This window comes from Dermochelys coriacea, chromosome 5 (genome assembly GCF_009764565.3).
Source record: "Dermochelys coriacea isolate rDerCor1 chromosome 5, rDerCor1.pri.v4, whole genome shotgun sequence".
Taxonomy (NCBI): Eukaryota; Metazoa; Chordata; order Testudines; family Dermochelyidae; genus Dermochelys; species Dermochelys coriacea.
The window spans coordinates 77,561,740-77,575,123 of record NC_050072.1 but is presented as its reverse complement, the minus strand read 5'-3'; the positions used below and the strand labels follow the sequence as shown (position 1 = coordinate 77,575,123).

General features: G+C 39.4%; 1 protein-coding gene across 3 annotated transcripts in view; it reads right to left on the bottom strand.

The window, feature by feature from the left end:
- Positions 1 to 13,384, bottom strand: part of PRR16 (proline rich 16) — a 228,524-nt gene that overhangs the window by 88,668 nt on the left and 126,472 nt on the right. The window lies entirely within an intron of this gene.

The following is a 13,384-nucleotide window of genomic DNA, read 5'->3' as shown; positions in this document are numbered from 1 at the left end:
AATTTGTTCAGGATGATTTTTTAATCCAGACCTACTGTAGATGATCTTTTAGGTTTGACCTTTAACAAAATCCAGATTTAAACACATCTTGGAATTGGAGATATTGTAGATATATCATCTAAAGTTAACATACAAGCCTATCTGAACAATTTTTACACAAACTGCTAAAGATTCAAGTAGTGAGTAGCAGTTACCAACTTATCTTGAACCATACATTCTCCTTTTGTGACTATTTGAGATATCTGACTCCCCCTAAACCAAATCTGAAATAGGGTCATTTATAAGATAAAGATATTGTAACTGTTTATTCCTGAAGGGGATAATTCACTCTATTTCATGCATTTTATATTAAGAGGATTCTCTATCTACCAAACTTCTAATGCGCTTACACTCACTTCCCTAGTATCCAGGTTTTTCTAATCTAGTCCTCTATTTTCCAATTTATGATCATACTTTATATGTTTTGTTTATATATTATGTAATGTTCCCTGTGTTAGGTATACAGAACTTTGTACACTATGATTGAAAGTCCATCCTGAAAAATGCATCTATTTAGTACTTAGTTCATTAACCCTTAAGGTAAATACAGCAATAAAAGTATAGGAGAGAAATACAAATTTGAAAAAAAAAAAGATGAAAAAGGTTTCCTCTCCCTTTATTTCCATTGCAAGTTGTACCCAGACAACATCCAATCATAGAAATGCTATTGCTAAACTTATTTTCCATTTTTAGCATGTTTTCATATAACAAGGTTTTTTTTTTTTTCCTACTTGTAAGGTAGCACATTGATGTCCTTGACTTAACCAAAGGATTATTCAAAAAAAAAAAAAAAAAAAAAAAAAAAGAGTTGTTCAAGTAGCCTCTTTAAAGGAGATACAGTTATTTATATGCGTTTTAAAAACACTTATCCAAAGTCTATCTAGACGCTAGTAGAACAAAGGACTGTAATTCAGGTACTTTTGTGAACTATATGTTTCGAAGTGACAATACATTAATTCTGTTGTAATTCTTCAGAAAAGATTGAAATTCAAGATAATCCAGTAATATTTACTACAGCTATTCTAATTATTCTTTGTGAGTATATTACCTGAAGAATTTAGCCCCTTTTCTCTTAAGAATCATTTGGAATTTCTATGGCCTAGTCTACAATTAAAGCAGGATTGAAATAGCTACATGGCACTCAGGGGTGTGAAAAATCTACAGCTATGATGACCTAGCCCCCCGGTGTAGATACAGCTAGGTTGACAGAAGAATGCTTCCGTTGAACTAGACACCATCACTCATGGAAATGGAGTTCCTATGGCAACAGAAAAACCTCTTCCATTGCTCTAGTCTGCATCTACCCTAAAGGGTTATAGCACCATAGCTACGTCATCGTAGCTATGCCACTGTAGTACCCTTAGGGTAAACGTGGCCTATGAAAGTACTTCTATTTCACAATATTTGAATACTACAGGAAAATAACTTGTTAATTAAGAGACAAATTCTTCTCTGTGTTGAAGTTTCAGATTTGGCATCTTGTTTTTTTTGTGATAAACAAATAAGGACCAAATTCTACCCTCAGAGGTATATATTTACATCAGAAGAATTTGGTTCAGATGAAGATCGAGATGAGATACTATGAAAGGTGCAGCACCTCACCAGCTTCATCACCATGAAGGGGAGAGCATATTATTTCTCTCCCCTATTTGTATTTAGGTAATGCCCAGTGGCCTCAAAATGTATTGGATTCCCTTTGTGCTAGTCACTGTACAAACACATAGTAAGAACCACTTCTTTCTCCAAAGATCCTACAGGGAGAAAAAAAAATACATTCCTAACTCCAATTTACACATGTGGAACTGAGATTAAGGAGTCATTTAATCTCTTTAAGTCACATAGGGAGTCTGACAGAACTGTGACTCTACCAGGATGAATGGGGCACCAGGGCCCTGATGGTGCAAGCTGATCCACACAGGCTCAGTGTAGCTTCACATGAGTGTAAGGGTCTTCCTGTACAGAGCAGCTTGGAGAATTGGGCCCGGGAAGAGCCAAGAGGCAAAGTTTTCTGTGCCAACAAACAACAGCTACAGAACTGAATGATACAACACAGAACAGAGAAGATAGCTAAGCTAAGCTGTCAGCCAGGGAGAGAACTCGGCCATTAGGCAACTGAAGGCAAGGGGAAGAAAAGACACATCTAGTGGCAATCTCCTAACTACCACAGGAGCTGTTCCAGTAAGCAGTGTGGCCAGGGTTGCTTGGAGTGGTAAAAGCATACTGACCTGACTGGTAAAGACCCAACTGGTATTATGCTTCGCTTTGAACAATGTTTAATAACAGATTCAGCAGATGTGTCAAAATGCCAAGGGGGAGTGTTCTGTACATCTCTTGTGAACACAGAATCCTGCCCATCCCACTTAGTCCCAGTCTCCCTTGCTTCCTATCACCTTTCCCCTCAAAGAGCTTTGGGTAATTGGGGGAATGCAGTAACCAACATGGCCAGTGTAGGCTGGACAAACGGGGAAGGCTGCTCAAGTGAAGAGGTCAGAGCAGTGCCTCTTGTTATGCAATATGATTAACCAAAGATTTCACTGACAGAGATTAGCTTAATCAACAACCAAAACTTTCTTGAACTTGATATGAATATTTTTGGAATTTCAAATATAAAATTCCCAAAGAAGAGGAAGGAAAACACCAAAGCATAAATTGACATGCTGACCAGGTTTTAGCACATATTTCCATACAAATAAATCAAGTAAAACATATATATTTGCCCTCAAATAAACCAGTAATCACTCTTATTACTTACTGCAAACACATATTTCAGAGTAGCAGCCGTGTTAGTCTGTATTCGCAAAAAGAAAAGGAGTACTTGTGGCACCCTAGAGACTAACAAATTTATTAGAGCATAAGCTTTCGTGAGCTACAGCTCACTTCATCGGATGCATCCGATGAAGTGAGCTGTAGCTCACGAAAGCTTATGCTCTAATAAATTTGTTAGTCTCTAAGGTGCCACAAGTACTCCTTTTCTTTTTGCAAACACATAATTGCTGAAAATTTTTAGTTCAACTGAAAGCGTAGGTTGTTTCTGGAGAATGGCCAAATGCCGAAGTGCTAATGCAACAAGTAGCAGGTTAACAAAAATCAGTACATTTTCCAAACCAAAAATCGATGCCAGTTATGATGATTTATTTGCATTGTAATAGTGGCTAGAAGTCTCAATCAGGGATCAGGACTTCATTGCACTTGGCTCTGTACATACACAATGAAAAGCAGATTCCTGCCAAAGAGCAAATTGTTGCAAACAAATCTGTCCCTCATCACAGTATAATGACAGAGACAAAATTGGTAAGCATCAATTTGAGACCAAAATATTAAAAGTCATACTATACCCTTGGAAGGAGTACACGGCACCAGTTTAACTACTGTGTACATGGATCATAGAGCAATAGCAATTAGTGATGGAAAAACCCTTTTAGTCGATTCAGTCTATCCCCCTGCCAGTGCAAGATCTTCCCCAGGATTCATAGTAAAGCTCAGGCCTAAGTATGCCTCAATTTTAAATGACTTTAAACAGTTTATCTTTTGTCCCTTGGCAAGTGTGTAGTATACACTGGAAATTTTCCTTTTTATAAATGAGGAAATGGAAAGAAAAGGCACTCAGAATGGCTCTGGAAGAATAGCACAGCTTATCTGCCTTGATTCCTTCCCATAATAAATCATGATTCTGTTCACTGTCATTTTGTTCTGCCTATTTGCCCCAAAAATGAAAATCCAAGTAGGAAAACAGCATGTAGAAAATAGTTGCATCACAGAAGTATCCTGAGACTATTAGCACAATAAAAAATGCAAGTTTGCAACTAGAAACCAATTTCCATTGCAACAGCAGGTTTTCCTGCTGGAGTAAAAAAAGAAAAAAAATGTTTTTAAAGTATGTCTAGTTTACTATGCTGTGTATAGACACTGCACCAGATTCACACCTGTGAGTGGGGGAAAGGTACCTCTCTGCTTCCACGGGGCAGCTATACCTATAGTGAAATCCAGTCCTAGGGAAGGACACATGACAGCTCCTTTGTTGCCTGCACTCCCTTATAGTTTTTGTAAGGAGCTGGGAAGAGCTATGCAAAACTCCATAAGAGTGTTCTTGTTGAAGCTGTCCTGGAGATCTGCCACATCTCCTGGGTGTCTTGGTCAACCCCCCTACTTTCTGGGTTGCAAATACTCAGCTCCCACTTCACTGGGTACATGGAGCTACATGCCTCTGGTGATACTGCACTGCTGTTCTGTATCATCAGAGCTCCATAGCCCTGATTCCTGTAGTTAGATCCAAGGATTAAATCAAGTCTGATATCCATGTTATATTTTTCCCTCATAATTGTATCCTGCAATGAAGTCAAACCTCTGATTACAACATAGTCTACTGGAACAGAAATCTGTATGCTTTCTTAAACTGAGCATTTTGTAACTTCACAATGTGACAAATAGGAAAAGAAGCTGGTCTGGGAAGGTATGTCTACACTAGAAGCCTTGCTCATCCCGTAACTTGAATTAACTGATCACCAATTAATTAGAGTAAGCTAACACTGTAATAAAATTCTAGTGTAAACACTCACAGAGGTCTGCTCATAGACATGACTGACGCCAGGATTCAGCCTGCAGTGAGCTGCAACAAGAACAAACAAGCCTCAGTTTCCCCCTCTGTAAATGCGGACGTGATACTAATCAGCTTTGCAAAGCACTTTATATCCACTGATGAAGAGCACCATTGAAGAGCTAGGTAGTATTATTTTTAAGCAGGTACACAATTTAAATTTTCCATTTAGAATTGGCATTCAATGTGAATTAAAAGCAAAACTAAATTTCCAATATAAACAAGCACAGGAAGAGCAAGTATTTGTTTAAAAATAAATAACTATGGTATAGTAATTAGCAAATATATCAAAAATACACATGAATTAAAGCATAGCAGGTAAATAAATGAATTATGATGCTTGGAGAAAATCCTTGTTACAAAAGTTCCTCTTTAAAACACCCAAGTAGTCAATTTCTGCACTACTTCTGAAATCCGTCAACAAACAGGACCAGATTGTGCACCCCTAACTCACCTTGCTCACCCTTGATTACAGGAGTAATGGGACTACTCATATAAGCAATTGTTCGTCAACAAGAATAAGGGTTGCACCAACTGGCTCCTACAGTACAGCATGACCTTACCTAAAGCAAATGTCATTACTGTTGAGTGACTGCTCTGTGTTGTACTAAATTTAACTACTTTCACATACAGTTTGGAGACTGCAATTTTATGGTATTTTTTAAATTTGACTCTCAATCACAAAATGGCCTGCTCAATAGATAAAACAGCAACCATCTGAACTATGGAGGAATGTTCAAAGACAGAGAGATTTGAAAAAGTTAGAATTCCTGTAGAGAATACCTTTCAAGCATTCGACCTTTCTAGTGTTTTAGCCTCTGAAGAAAACTGTAACAAAGACAAATTAAAAGGTCAAACTGTAATATGGTAAATGTTCACAAAAAAGAACAGTAGTTTAAAGCTGCTTCAATATGGCAAAAGTGGGTCTAAGGTTTTCTTCTCACTCCTTGGATTTAATTTCAGTACTGGGAGTCATTGTAGTTACCAGAACCGTGACAGAAAGAGAACATATAAGCTGAAGTGCAAATTGGTGGCTGTAATAGAGAAGTTTCTTGTATTGGATGAGCAAGTGGACACAGTACAGAGAATCAGAGAAGTTGAGGAGCTAATAGACAGCCAGGTTCAGGAAACATCTGTATTCCGGGATAAAGGAAGGAATGAGCTGGCCACCATGAAGTCAGAGAGGTGGACTGGCAGTTTGTAACCACCAGAGCCAAGAGGTCACAATGGCATTATATATGGTTGGAGAAAGACAAGGATGGATAGGCTCTGCCCACCAGAGAAAAGAGGACCAGGAGGAATTCTACACAGCTAGCAGTTTCCAATTGATATCAGGTCCTCAACATGGAAACCGGAGGATACCTCTCAAGGTTCAGCTGGTCCAAAGGAACAGCGATGTATTGGACACACCTGTGGATGGCAGTTCAGCACAACCTGTAAGAAAATCAAGCTTGTCCAAAAAGAGTTCTTCAACTGTCCAAGGAAGATAGATGATTCTTATAGGGATTCAATACTCAGAAGAATTGAAAGACCGTTCTGCAAGGGACAGACAGAAAACAGGAAAGTGTGCTACCTTTCTGAAGCCCAGACATGAGACAGCACTCTAAGACTGGACAAGCTTCTGAAGTGGATGGGAAAGGATCCATTGGTAATGGCTCATATCAACACTAATGACACTATGTCACTATGTCTCGCAGACAGTAGATGAGTTCAGGGAACTCGGAAGTCTGCTGAAGATTAATGTCCAAGCGATCTTCCCAGAGATCCTTCCTGTACCATGAGAAACAGAAGACTGAAGATTCTGAAAGGGAATCACTTACTAGGTAAGTGGCAGATTTTTGTTTTGTGGAACATTGGTCCACCTTCTATGGGAATGGGTGGGTGTAGTGTGAATGGCCTCCACCTCAGTAGAAGAGGACCAAACTTTTTGGGGACAAGTTGGCTAGAGTAATCATGAGGAAATTAAACTAATAACAAAAGGGAAGGGGGGGAAAGGGAAGATATGAGCGTTCAGCACAAAATCAAGATGTTGAGAACAAAATTAATCTATGAATGAAAGAATATAAAGAAAAAAATATCTTGAATTGCCTATATACTAATGCTAACAGCCTGGGTAACAAACAAAAAGAACCGGTATTACTCATTTATGAGCATAAATTTGACCTAGTTGGTATTTCTGAATCCTGGTGGGAGGATTTCCATAATTGAAATGCTAAAATTAATATTTCTAACCTATTTAAGAAGTATGGAATGTACAGAAGGGGAGAGACAGTGGCACGCTACACCAAAAATGATATTACCTGTTTCCAAGTAGGTGATAACTCAAAAGAAAATGATCTTGAATGCCTACAGGCATTTATCTCCTAACAGATAAAGCACAAGATGAGGTACCAGTTGTTGTCTTCTAGAAATCATCAAATCACACTTGGGAACAGGATGAAACTTCTTACCAATCTACAGTAAAAGCTGTGTTATCCAGCCCTGTACCAACTGGAAACTCTTTTAACCAGCATTTCTGATCCTCATAGAAAGTCCAGTTTATAGTCTGGTTGGCGCAAGGCCATCAGACTCCCTACCTGGCTCTGCGTGGCTCCCCAGAAGTTGCAACATGTCCCTGATGCTCCTAGATGGAGGAACAGCCACAAGGGGTTCGGAGTGTGGGAGGGGGAGTGGGGCGCAGGCTCTGGGAGGGAATTTTGGATGCAGAAGGGAGCTTGGAGCAGGGGTATGGGAGGGGTTTTGGGGTACCAGATTTGGGGGGGGCTCACCTTGGGCGGCTCCCAAGTGGTAACCTGTCACTGCTGCTCCAGGTGGAGGCATGCCAAGCGGCTCTGTGCGCTGCCTCCACCTGCAGGCACCACCCCTGCAGCTCCCATTGTCTGCAGTTCTCAGCCAATGGGAGCTGTAGAGCTAGTGAATCGGGCGGGAGCAGCGCGTGGAGCTATCTGCTATGCCTCCGGCTAGGAGTGGCTGGGACAGGTTGCCGTTTGCGAGGAACCACCCGAGATGAGCACCCCCCAGATCCAGCACCACAAAACCTCTCCCACACCCCAACCCTCTGCCCCAAATCCCCTCCGATACCCAAACTCCCTTCCAGAGCCCATGGCCCGCATACCTTCTTGTGTCCCAAACCCCTGCCCCGCACTCACACTCCCTCCCTCTTAGTTAACCGGAATTTTTCACTTACGAGTACCTCCCATTCCCCCAACATGCTGGATAAAAAAAGCTTTTACTGTATAATGTGTAGGAAAAATAAATCTGCGTAATAATGTGGGCCTCCAGTTTGAATGACATATGCTGGAGGTCTCATGCTGCCAGTACTAAAACTTCCTTGGAATTTCAAAACATTATAGATGACAATTCCCTAACTCAATTAGTGTTTCAGAGTAGCAGCCGTGTTAGTCTGTATTCACAAAAAGAAAAGGAGTACTTGTGGCACCTTAGAGACTAACAAATTTATTTGAGCATAAGCTTTCGTGAAGTGAGCTGTAGCTCATGAAAGCTTATGCTCAAGAAGTGTTGCGTCCATCATGGGGGAATTCTATATTAGCGCCCATCTTGACAGATAAGGAAGAATTGATAACAGAAATAAAGATTAATGGTAACTTAGGTACAAGTGATCATGACTTCACCACCTTGATAACATGCAAACAGAATAAAATCCAGACCACTGAGAGAAAAACACACACGGTGCTTTAAAAGGGTCAGTTTCACAAAGCTGAAAACAATTATGAGCCAAAAATTACTAGATCCTTGATTGTAGTTTTGAGACTTTTTGGAAAGAAGGCCATATTGGTAAAAAAAAAAAAAAAAAATCACCTTGTTTAGAGGGGAAGTGAAGACAGCTATAAAAAAGTAATATATAACAAATGGGAAAAAAAGGGAAGTTGATAGTAAATAATATATATCAGAAACTAGGAATTGTAGAAATTTGGTAAGGGAAGCACAAGAAGAAACCTATGGCCAGTTGATTTAAGGAAAGTAAGAAGGAGTTTTTAAAAGTATATTAGGAACAAAAAGAATCCTAACAATGGTACTGGCCCATTACTATGTGGAAATGATAAAATTATTAATAATAATGCAGAAAAGGTAGAATGTTCAATAAATATTTCTGTTCTATGTTTGGGGAAAAACAGATATTGTAGTCATATCATATGAAAACGTTTTCCATTCAACTTGTATATCAAGAGGATGTTAAACAGCAGCTACTAAATTTAGATATTTTTAAATCAGCAGTGTTTCAAAATGCGGGGCTGAGGAGTTTGCTGAGCCATTAATGTTTATTTTCAGTAACTCCTGGAGCACTAGGCAAGTTCAAGACGACTGGAAGAAAACTAATGATGTGTCAATATTTTAAAAATGGTAAATGGGATGACCTGGATAATTATAGGCCTATCAGTCTGACATTGATTGTGGTCAAGATAATGGAGCAGTTGACACAAGATTTGATCAGTATAGAATTGCAGGAAGGCAATATGATTAATGCCAATTAACATGGCTTTTACGGAAAATACATTCTGTCAAACTAACCTGACAACCTCTTTTGATGAAATTACAAGTTTGGTTGATGTAATATACTTAGATGCCTGCAAAGTATTTTTCAATAAAAAACTAGGAAGATATAAAATTTAGCTGGTACATATTAAGTGGATTAAAAGCTGGCTGATATGTCTCATAATATCACTGTAAATGGGGCACTATCAGTGAACAAATTTGTTTCTAGTGCGGTCCCAAAGAGATCAGGTTTTGGCCCTACACTCTAACATTTTTATTAATTATCTGGAAGAAAACAAAATCGTCACTGACAAAGTTTGCAGATGACACAAAAATTGGGGGAGTGGTAAATAATGAAGAGAACAGATCGGGATTGCTTAGTAAACTGGGCAAAATCAAATGATATGCACCTTAAAATGGCTAAATATAAAACTAGGAACAAAGAACGTAAGAATATAAATCATACATAAAGGATGAATTATAACATTCAAAAACCAGTTGGAGAACACTTCAATCTCTCTGGTCACTCGATCACAGACCTAAGAGTGGCTATCCTTCAACAAAAAAGCTTCAAAAACAGACTCCAACGAGAGACTGCTGAATTGGAATTAATTTGCAAACTGGATACAATTAACTTAGGCTTGAATAGAGACTGGGAATGGATGAGTCATTACACAAAGTAAAACTATTTCCCCATGGTATTTCTCCCTCCCACCCCACCCCCCACTGTTCCTCTGATATTCTTGTTAACTGCTGGAATTAGCCTACCTGCTTGTCACCATGAAAGGTTTTCCTCCTTTCCCCCCTGCTGCTGGTGATGGCTTATCTTAAGTGATCACTCTCCTTACAGGGTGTATGATAAACCCATTGTTTCATGTTCTCTGTGTGTGTGTATATAAATCTCTCCTCTGTTTTTTCCACCAAATGCATCCGATGAAGTGAGCTGTATCTCACGAAAGCTTATGCTCTAATAAATTTGTTAGTCTCTAAGGTGCCACAAGTACTCCTTTTCTTTTTGCGAATACAGACTAACACGGCTGCTACTCTGAAACCTGACAAAGGATGGTGGACTCTACCCTGGGAAGCAGTTACTCTGGAAAAGATTTGGGAGTTGTGGATAAGCAGCTGAACATAAGCTCTCAGTGGGCTTTTGTGGCCAAAAGGGCTAATGCAATCCTTGGATCATAAACAGGGGAATCCTGAATAGACATAGAGAGGTTATTTTACTTCTGTATTTAGACCACTACTGGAATACTGAATCCAATTCTGGTGTCCTCAACTCAATAAGCTGGAGACAGTTCACAGAAAAGATGCAAGAATGACTGACGCATTAGAAAATCTGTTTTATAGTGACAGACTCAAGGAGCTCCATGTATTTAGTTTAAAAAGAGAAATTTCAGGGTTGACTTAATTCCATGAGTACATACACCAGGAACAAATATTTGATAATGGGCTCTTCAATCTAGCAGAGAAAAGTTTATCACAATCCAATCCAATGGAAGTTGAAGCTAGACAAATTCAAACTGGAAATAAGGCATAGTGATGTTTTTTTGTTTTGTTTTTAACAGCGAGTAATTAACCATTGGAACAACTTACCATGATCATGCCGTATCCTCCATCACTGACAATTTTTAAATCAAGATTGGATGTTCTTCTAAAAGATCTGCTCTAGGAATTATTTTGGGGAAGTTCTATACCCTGTGTTATCCAGGAGATGAGCCTAGATGACGACAATGGTCCCTTCTCGCCTTGGAATCTATGGAATCATTACTGCTGTTTTCTGACTGAACTGGATAAAAATATCTGGGGCATTGCCCTCATGCCAGAACACATTCAAACATTTTTTGTTGTTGTTTAGAAAGATTGTGCAAAAGATTTTCATGGAGTTTTACAGACAATTAAAGTGACAGGCCCCTGTCCCAAGGATCTTTGAGTCTAAATTTGACAGAGCAAAGAATGACAATAAGCAAAAAAAAAAAAAAAGGGGGGGGGGGAAGGCAGGGGAAATTGACGGTTCCAACAATGACAACTGTGCTCAATGTTTTGAGTGGTACTTGTTAGCGCATGTCTGGATTTTGTTTCACTATAAATTAGTTAAATAAGTTAAAAAGTTTTGAATGGTGTTTGGAATGAAGGACAAAGAAGAAGTCAATGATTAAAGGTTGAGCAAAGGAAGTGAGTTGGGAGGAGAATGGAGGCTGCACATTAAACTGTAGCAGGGAGGATAAGGAAGGCATAGGATACACGTGGAGAAAGGCATGTAGCCTTGGGAGAGAAAGCGACAAAGGAAGCGACAAAAGATGTTGCACTGATAAACTGTGGTTCACAAGTGGGGGAGTGCAGGATGCTAGATGTGACATAGGTTAGGCGGCACTGTAAAAAGCCTCAAAAGGTACAGGTGAAAAGTATAAAGAGAAACCAGAGGTGAATGAGTGACATGCTTGGAGTGGTGGGTGAAGACAAAGATTGTTAGATATTGGATAGATTTGATGACCACAATGTAACACTGGGGGAAGCCATAGAAGTCATCTGCAGTAACCAAAAGGATTCTATAGCTATTGACCATGAGGATTAAGGAATGGTACAGGGAAGACTTGGAAGTGCGGGAAGGAAAAGGGAAGCTAACAGATAATAGTCCTTGTCTACACTACAGCTTATGCTGGCATAATTTATGTCACTTAGGGGCTTGTCTACATTACCCGCAGGATTGATGGGCAGTGATAGATCCAATGGGGTCGATTTATCAAGTCTAGTCTAGATGCGATAAATCAACCGCCGAGTGCTCTCCCGTCAACGCCAGTACTCCACCAGAGCGAGAGGCGCAGGTGGAGTTCATGGGAGAGTGTCAGCAGTTGACTTACCACAGTGAAGACACCACGGTGAGTAGATCTAAGTATGTCGACTTCAGCTGTGTTATTCATGTAGCTGAAGTTGCATAACTTAGATCGACCCCCCCCAGTGTAGAACAGACCTCAGAGTGTGAATTAGCCTCCTCTCCCGCCGCCTCCCGAGCAACATAAATTACGCTGGCATAAGCGCTAGTCTGATGCTCGTAGTGTTTTTTATGCCAACAGGAATACACAGGATTATGAATACGTAACAGGATTACAAATATGGTACAGCTGCACTGCTACAGTGCTGTTAGTGTGGACAGGCCCTTAGTTTTGACCATGTTGAATCACAGTAGGTGTCTAGACTTCCAGGAAGAATTGAGAGAAAGATAACTGAAGATGCAAGTTGGAGAGTCTGGAGCAGAGAGGTATTTAGAAGTCATCATTATTGTTGTATTTTTGTGGAAACTTAGTCACTGTGTTATTCATAATTACAGGGGTAAATTAGTACTTTATTTAAGAAGAAATTTATAGTAAAAATGTAAACCTATTATTCTTATTCCCACTTTGATCATTAAATTAAACATTTACACACTGTGATTCGCATGAAATTTTGCATGTCTTGCTATGGAAATAGGGTTACCACGCTTCCTTGCATTTCTAGAGAAATTGAGTCCACATTTTAGGATCAACATCCAGTGGTGACATATGTCTGGAAAACACTCGCTAGCAAACACATCATCATGCTATAAGTGGAATATACTCAGCATGGTACAATGACAAGGGCAAGCTTTCATATTATAACGAGAAAGAAAGCAGACAGAATAGCAGATGATGCGGAAATGCAGGGAAACAATAAGTACACATGGGAAGTTAAAAAATGGTAACAAAATTTGAGCAAACCAACTAAGACTACAAGCTAAAGCTCACAGCAATGGGAGGGGAATAAGCATTGATCATTCCAAATTTACGTCCCTGTGGTCTCTAACTGGTATCACAGTGGAGAATACTTGGAGCAACACTTTCTAATCTTTCTTAAGGTTACTGGAGCAGATTAATAAAAGATTAGATTTGAAGATTTTCAAAAATGGATGTGTAAAGGAGGCACCTAAATCCATATTTAGGCACGTAAATAAGTGGTCTGATTTTCAAAAATACTAAGTACCCGATATCTCTTACGGACCTCGACAGAAGCTGTTGCACACTCAGCACTGTTGAAAATTAAGGTAGAGGAAGCACTTGGATTGTTTAATGGATAAACAGAGCAAGCAGACGACGAGGAGGCTTCTCTCAATGGAATTTTAATGTTTTGAAATTAATGTAATCCTAAAAAGAATACTACTACTTTTGAATGGCACCAATTCTTGTCTGATCCTCACTTCAGAGGACAACGGATTACAAATATGTAACAGATTTGAGGCACGAG